At 34.3% G+C, this 8881-nt stretch overlaps 1 long non-coding RNA gene across 1 annotated transcript; it reads left to right on the top strand.

The window, feature by feature from the left end:
• Positions 1–3915: 3915 nt before the first annotated feature.
• On the top strand, positions 3916–8456 carry LOC128551243 (uncharacterized). Its single transcript, XR_008368734.1, has 3 exons — positions 3916–4571; positions 5576–5673; positions 7427–8456. It is a non-coding gene; the product is annotated as an uncharacterized LOC128551243 (long non-coding RNA).
• The last annotated feature ends 425 nt before the right edge of the window (positions 8457–8881 follow it).

The following is an 8881-nucleotide window of genomic DNA, read 5'->3' as shown; positions in this document are numbered from 1 at the left end:
AAGTTTATGTCCCTTGTATGAGATAAACAGACATCGCGCGAATGCGAAAAGAAGTGTTATCAATTTCAATGTGGATAAATACAAATTACAAATCAAATTGATATACTACATATGAACGTATACATTATTCAATCATCTATATACATTTATATACAGTAAAGATGATAAACAAAATATTCCTATATGTTAACTGGACAAAACCAGTTTGTATAGCCATGGTTATCATTCAATCGCTAAATAAATTTTAGCCGTAACAAAACACTTGAAATTGTGTAATACCAGTTTATCTAATAATGTTTTCAATGTAGATGAATAAAAAATGATATAATACATATGAGCGTATACAGGTACATTATTCTATTCTCTATAAAAATCTATATACAATTAAACATGATAAACAAGATATTCCCCTATATGTTAACTGGACAAAACCAGTTTGTATAACATACTGAAATATGGTTATCATTCAATCGCTAAATAAATTTTAGCAAAAATCTGCGGAACTGAGTAATACCAGTTTACCTGATACAAATCGAGAAAAATACCGAAAAAAAAAATTTGTGACATCATGCAATGTTGGTCATTTCAACTATAGCGTTAAAAATAAAGTACTGAAGAAAATCGCAGTATGAAATACTAATAAAGCTTTACAAGACTGAACAGTTGAGGGTCTCTCGTAAAGGTTATTTCAGAAAAACAGGCACTTTTTCATTAAATTCAGATGTCAATATAGACAAAGACACATGATCAATTCCCATATATTTGCGCTAATATTTTCATTGAAGCATGGAGTTTTCACTCCAGTAAATGTAACAGTTATATGACCTGTAGCAAAGGTTATCCGCATATTTATTAAAGGTTGATATATTTAGTTATCTATAGGTAGACAGCATGTGATTTCAGGGCTTGCCGTTTTATTGATACCCATAAAGAAGCATCATACACACCTAGAATTTGTTAATAGAGAATCCTTACTAACAGATAAATGACCTTTGTGGGGAAAGTCAGTTTTGAAGTAAACATCTGATATTTACTTTAGTATACTCCTCATTTATAATATAACTTACTTCATTACACTTACGTGCAATTATAATTAAACCAGGGATATATGTATTTGACAACAGCTTACTCTGGACCTTCATAGTGGCTTCAGTTATTGGAATAAAATAAGGATATTATTTGAAAAGTAAAATCGTCTGCTCATGGATGATATTCGTTTGTCGATGGATTATACCATACAGCCAAATATATAGCTGGACAGGGTAAGTTACTATATTTAACAGTACTTAATTATTATAAGCGTAAGTAGGGTCATGTAGACATAACAACGATACAAGGGTTAAATTCTAGTTCACTGAAAAATAAGTGTAAACAGAACAGAGGTTAAATTCTAGTTCACTGTAAAAAGGAGTGAACGCAAAACACTATAATTTCTGAAGGATAGTACTTGTTGCGTAACAACAGTACAAGGGTTAAATTCTGGTTCACTGAAAAATAATTGTAAACAGAACAAAGGTTAAATTCTAGTTCATTGTAAAAATGAGTTTAAACAAAACACTATAATTTCTAAAGGATAGTACTGTTGCAATTAACACTTTCATCAGTATGCTGTGAGCGGCTTCCCATCTTGGATGCATTGAATATCAGTCATATCCCGAATTACTATTGCTGTTAATTTATGGTAGTCGCAACTTGACCGCGATGGTTGACCTTAGGCTGATTAATTCATATCGATTATTTCATTCTAGAAATAAGAGGTGCTTAGGGTAGCCGTGTATGTTTGTGTACATTGCAGTATTAAAGTATGTATACGTACACTCCCTTTCAATAATAGGTTGTGCCTAATTATGTATTATAATACAAAGGTCAACCATCGGGGTCAAGTAGCGTCCACTATACCGGGAAGTAGAGCCTTGACTTTACAGCCAGCTATCCATGTTTTGTTCAGTGTCTTATTTCTAACAAGCTGGCGTGCTTCAAACGCTAGTTTCTTACGCAGGGGAGATAAATTCTCCTGTACGAAGATACCATCTCCGAAGGATTTCCTGGCACGGTAAACGCGATCTCTCGCCGCCGAATTTGTAAATTTGATAATGAAACTGAAAAAACTGAAACTGCTTTATTTGATTAAACGCCTAATTTTACACATAGTATATTCACTGGCGTTGTACATTAAATTATACCAGATTTATATAGCGCTCAAGGCGCTTTACATAGTTCAAATGCAGCCACATAGGGCGCATAATTCATCCTCTACTAGTACAGACACAGAGCGATCTGACCAGAGGGACAGAGTGAGACAAAGCCCCCACCAGGATTTCCTGGCACGGTAAACGCGATCTCTCGCCGCCGAATTTGTAAATTTGATAATGAAACTGAAAAAACTGAAACTGCTTTATTTGATTAAACGCCTAATTTTACACATAGTATATTCACTGGCGTTGTACATTAAATTATACCAGATTTATATAGCGCTCAAGGCGCTTTACATAGTTCAAATGCAGCCACACAGGGCGCATAATTCATCCTCTACTAGTACAGACACAGAGCGATCTGACCAGAGGGACAGAGTGAGACAAAGCCCCCACGAGGATTTCCTGGCACGGTAAACGCGATCTCTCGCCGCCGAATTTGTAAATTTGATAATGAAACTGAAAAAACTGAAACTGCTTTATTTGATTAAACGCCTAATTTTACACATAGTATATTCACTGGCGTTGTACATTAAATTATACCAGATTTATATAGCGCTCAAGGCGCTTTACATAGTTCAAATGCAGCCACATAGGGCGCATAATTCATCCTCTACTAGTACAGACACAGAGCGATCTGACCAGAGAGGACAGAGTGAGACAAAGCCCCCACGACAGAGAGATCAGAAATCAGATACAGGCTTATCCGGCTAACTTAGCCTAGCTCGTTTCGAATAGACAGCCTGGTTCTTTAACGTGCCCAGTGTATAGCACTGATACACGCAAGGATTGCCTGGGTTCCTGACCAGTACACCTCTAGTGTATCAAATGACCTTTCGATTATAATTGTCTCTTGGCTTACCCTTTCTGTGACATTTATCAATGTCTTGGCTGGATAGGGTAACATTACATTCAGCGGCATGATGAATTATTTTAGTCGTCACGTCCTCAGAAGGCCTTCCTGTATCACCGGGGATGCCACACACGTCCAAATTCATCCTTCTCCCATACTGTTCGAGCTCATCAAGCTCGCGTCTAGTTGCATTCAGCTCATTTCTGAGACTCGTGTTCACTGAATGTAGCGCTTTGATCTCTTCACAAATTTTTGATGTCTCTACTTTGATCAGTGTATGCACCTCTTTCATAAGTTCACTTTTGAGCTTTTGCACAATGATGTCTGCTAAGGTTTCTAAGTCTGTTTTGGAAAGGGAGCTCATGATATCTGAAGGGGGTGGGGTGGCCAAATGCTCGGATAAGGTGTTATCAAGTGCTTCGGTGTCAGTAGAATCGTATGGCTCGAAATACTCAGAGTCCTCACTCTCACTTGTAGTTTCAGGTTTTTGTTTTTTAAGAATACGGATGAAGCCTGGCGAGGATTTATTGCGCCTTCGTTTACTGTTGCGCTTGCTCGGCATCAACAGTTTTTATTGAATGGCGGAGTTTCAAAATCAAAACACAATGGAATTTTATTCAGACAATCACTGCTTTATAAATTCCGATGATTTGCCGTTTTTGAAATGCTACGTAGTTAAGTCTGTAGATTGACAACATTTTTGAACTTCTTGATGATATTGTCCTTCATTATCTCCGGGCTTTACGATGAAAAAACTACATTTTCTTTGTTAGCTCAGAAAGAAACCGCCATGTTTTTTTCACAGGCTGGTCTTAATCCATGCTGGTCGCAAACCCACTATGTTGGTTTTCTCATGGCACGGCTCAGATGTTAAGAGAAATGGCGCCACTGAAGGACAATAGAAAGAACATTCTGATTTGGCGAACTAGTACTAAGTTATATTTAGATACATGCAATTCTGTTTACCGCATAATATGACTTGATAAATTAGCTACGAAAGCGTTTGTAAAAATATATTGCCGACATTGTAAAGATATTACCGCCTGTTTCATAATCTCTGTTAACTACTCTGCCTTTACCTTTTCCAATGTTGCAAATTCAATCTAATGTTATTTTAATTTTAATTTCATTTGAAAAGATACATTTTTCAGAACAACATTTTTGCATCTCACAACAAAAAAGGTGAAATTTGACATGGAACAAAGGACATACATTATATTTGGAATGTTGAATGTTGTAAACTAGTAAGTTTTTCCGTCTTCAAAATTTAAAACTCTCTTGGAAAATCTGTCTCAAGATGGGAAAAAAAGAACAATCCTATTGTTTTCTCCTTGAGACAAAAATGATTAAGGAAACCATGGATGGTTATTATGATATTTACAAACAGGAATAATTTTGTTTTGAGATACATAGGTTTTATGTTTTTTAACAGAAAGAAAATGTGTTGGTACCGTGATTCTGTCGCTTTGTGTAGCTGTGCTGGTCGTCTATGCAGTTGTTACAACTATTTTACTTGTCAGGAAACGGTATTTGTCCATATGTTTTACAGTGTTTAGCTTTCCTCTGAACCTTTTCACACAACATCTATATGAAATTGAATATTTTGAAACTACTCGTATGAAAGTAATTTAAATTATTTTTACTGTATAAGTCCAACGGATGTTTCATGAAATGTGTAGTTCTATTGAATTAGATATGACCGTGTCTAACTGTACTAATGTTGTACATAATTGATATCAAGTGTATATTTAAAGATATTTCCTAGATTTTTTATGGAAAAATTTGTGTTAGATATTAAGTAAAAGTAAAAGACTGACTGCCGCGCAAGAAATAGCACACAAAAACATCCGGAAATGTCCTTAAAATGGCCATATGCAATATTTGTAAACATTGCCATCTACATAGAGATAAGGGTAACATTTAAAAATGGCGAAACTTTTTTGAAAATCTGAGAAGTAAAGAAAATGTTTCAGATGATTGAAAATACCCGTACATATTCAACAGCAGTCTGATTTGGTATTTTGATCTGACTGTTATTTTCTTATATTTTTATTACCAAATAGAGTATTTATATCAAAACTATGATGAATTTAATTAAATAGACATTTATTATTTTGATGTATATCATCAGTTCTTCGATTCTAGTAAGATTTGAATATATTTCCTACTATATAATTATATTAGTTGCTGTTCAGGAAAATCGTATACGCGGAGAAAGAACGACGATGCCATCATTGCTCTGGAAATAGAATTTATTATAACATAACCGTGTGTTCAACATTTGTCTCTGAATTCTAGTTTTTACTGCTAGTTTTATTTCAGATGCTAATGGATTACAAATGTGTTGCGGAAGGACGAATGATCTTACTTATTTTGATCCCAGAGTATTAACCTTAAAGTTATCCTGATTAAAAAGCTAATACTTTGGCTATCTTTGACTATTAATTTAATTTATTCACAATTTAATAAACTGATATTAATACTTTATGAAATGAATAGTACCTTGTTTCTTATCTAATTTATATTCAAGACAAAACGGAAAACAGCGACAGGAAGTTACTTTACGTTCAAGGGATGCAGTTGAATATAACCATGAAACAGCAGCTTGTAGAATTATAGAAGACTCAGGTATTGAAGATTCTATTTTCAGTTTACATGCATATGAATGAATCTTTTCTATCCACATGTTAGTCTGCATGATACAGCTTTCACATTGAAGTGACTCGAATAACATAACGGTTTCATTTTAAGATTCAATATTTTTAGCTCACCTGAGTTTTTCTGATCGCTCGATGTCCGGCGTCCGTCGTGTGTCTGTCGTCTGTCAACATTTAGCTTGTGTATGCGAAAGAGGCTGTATTTTTCAGCTGATCTTCATGAAATTTGGTCAGAATGATAACCTTGAAAAAATTCAGGCCGAATTTGAAAATGAGTCATCTGGGGTTAAAAACTAGGTTACTAGGTCAAATCAAAGAAAAACATTGTGTATGCGATAGAGGCTGTATTTTTCAATTAATCTTCATGAATTTTGGTCAAAATAAATATCTTAATAAAGTCTAGGCCGAGTTTGAAAAAGGGTCATCTGGGGTCAAAAACTAGGCCACTAGGTCAAATCAAAGAAAAACATTGTGTATGCGATAGAGGCTGTATTTTTCAATTAATCTTCATGAATTTTGGTCAGAATGATTACCTTGATTAAATCTAGGTCAAATTCGAATATGGGTCATCTGGGGTCAAAAAGTATGTCACTAGGTCAAATAAAAGGAAAAGCTTGTATATGCGATAGAGGCTGTATTTTTCAATTGATCTTCCTGAAATTAAGTCAAAATGATAACCTTAATAAAGTCCAGGCCGAGTTTGAAAATGTGTTATCTTGGATCAAAAACTAGGTCACTAGGTCAAATGAAAGAAAAACCTTGTGTATGCGATAGAGGCTGTATTTTTCTATTGATCTTCATGATATTTAGTCAGAATGATTGCATTGATGAAATCTAGGTCATATTTGAATATGGGTTATCTAGAGTTGAAAATTAGGTCACTAGGTCAAATCAAAGAAATATTTTGTATGCGATAGAGGCTATCGCAGGCCGGTTTGTTTTCATATTTACTTCCTGCTTATATCTGGAGTGAAGGTCATTTAACAGCTGAATAAAACTACATTTTGATTGGTGGATGAAAAGTTTCACAGGTTTCCGTATGGAATAGAAAATATTTTCTTAAGGGGTGTGCAGATGCTCTAAGTTGTATTGTTAGACAGTATAATCCGTTGCAAGGCTCCCGTGGAAATAGCTTGTAAAACGTCATAGACCTGAATCCCCTCGGTAGTGACACTGAGTCGACTCTGTCACTCTGATACGGAGTGATCTCCCCGTAAATGATTTACAGTCAACTCGGCCCCTAGTCAGCTTGTCCGCAAGATTATCTTGATCTAATTCAAATAATAGAAATTAATTTCCTGAAATGATTAAACTATTGTTAGTTATATTATTCACGGCCAATTCGCAATTTTTAAACTTTGAATCATACCTCTCTCTTCTTTATATGAACTAATCCAAAGTGGAATTGTTTCACACCGGAATACGTTGTCATATTCATGTGTATAATAAATAAGTTTAACGTGCAAATTTGAAAGAAGTTTCCGTTTGTAAGAAAGTTCTTTCAGTACATTAAGATGCCTTTGTCTTTATATTCATAGCATATTTTGGAATAACATCTTAGGTAAATGAGCTAAAATCGTTTAGCTATTATACTACTTGTTTCGTACATGATTTGGCATACCAAAAGAAACCGATTGCATTTAATGTAGAAAAAACAATATTGAATTAAGAGTTTGTAACTGATTGTCTTCTTCTGTAAAAAAATACAAATACATTTTTATCAGGTTATGTGTATGCAGAGCCAACTGAAGACCAGACTGAGGAAGGACCTTCAGTAAACACAGAACGCGGTGCAGTCGGCCGAGAAGGCATCAGAACAAACAGTTACATGTATATTCATCCGATATATTCTGTTTCGCAAAACACAAATGAATACGAAGAGATTGATAATAAAATGTTTCCGTCCGGATCAAGTTTAAGGAAAATGAAAACTGATAAAATTGCGTGATATTTCTAAAAATGTTTAATGGAACAAATGTTCTATTTTCACGTTAGAAAATCGATCAATTTGTTTGTCTTTTTATATGAATATTTTAGAAACCAGACAACGGTCTTGTTTAGAATATGTTTCATTTATCTGTTTTACCAAAGAGGTAAAGGGAAAGAATATTGATTCAATTTATCACTGAAATAACGCTTTCATAAAACCTCTTCCTCTTATTTTATCTCGCAAACGTGCTTGCTTGTGTGCATATCTGACAGGATCTCTTTATGCGTATATGTCAGAACCTACAATATAACTAACCGTGATATAGCTGACCAGTAGATTCTCATAACACTGGATACAGGGTATTACCGTATTTGTTCAAAAGCTTCATAGTATGAAATATTGTTTTCGATGTTATCACATTAGAGTAAGGATATATTGTCGCATCATCTAAACGAGAATTGTTTTATACTTGCTCTGAGTATTCATGTGATCAGGAGAATCGTAATATGAAACGGAAAAAGACGCATGTTCACATATCCAGTTGCGACCATTTATATTTTTTGAAAAGACTGAGGGTAGAAAGTAACGCCTTGGATAAATAGTTGTATGGAAATAAAGATGACACAGATTTTATACAGAATAACTGTTTGACCTTAAACTTACTTTAAGACAAAACAATGAAAATAACTAAAAAGTATCCGATTTAAGAATTCATTTTAATTTGATTTTGTGGTTTACTTCAATATCATATGTATTGTATTCTCGATATTGACAGGATACAAAATTCGGTCCTTTTTAATGTAAAAGTATAAAAGAGAAAAGGAATAAAAGCTATACATTGTTGAAATCCTGATTTCATTCCCCATGTGATGAAATATACTTTCATCTACTTTAAAGACCTATCATGATGTGGCTCCAAATTTGTCAATAAGATGAAACTGGATTACCCTGTTAGGTCTATGACTAAAGATTCAATGGACTGGATGACAAATTTCACGAAAATGACGTCAGCAAAAGCAGTTTTTATCCATTTGTTACTGTGTGTGACGTCGTGGTTTCTATGGTGATTACTTCAATTTAAAAGAGTGTATTATGCCCAAGAGAGTAATAACATTTCGTTAAATCCTGTGCTACAGACGATCTTTGGCCTGAAGTATTTTTCTATATGTATATCTAAGGAATTCAGTGAAGTTATGGACATTTTTCAATAAATTAACTAATATTTTCCGGGTCTATATAATTTGGGCAA

The sequence above is a fragment of the Mercenaria mercenaria genome, chromosome 19, assembly GCF_021730395.1.
Source record: "Mercenaria mercenaria strain notata chromosome 19, MADL_Memer_1, whole genome shotgun sequence".
Lineage (NCBI taxonomy): Eukaryota > Metazoa > Mollusca > Bivalvia > Venerida > Veneridae > Mercenaria > Mercenaria mercenaria.
Note: the sequence above shows the minus strand (reverse complement) of the source record. Positions and strands in the feature narration are given on the sequence as shown.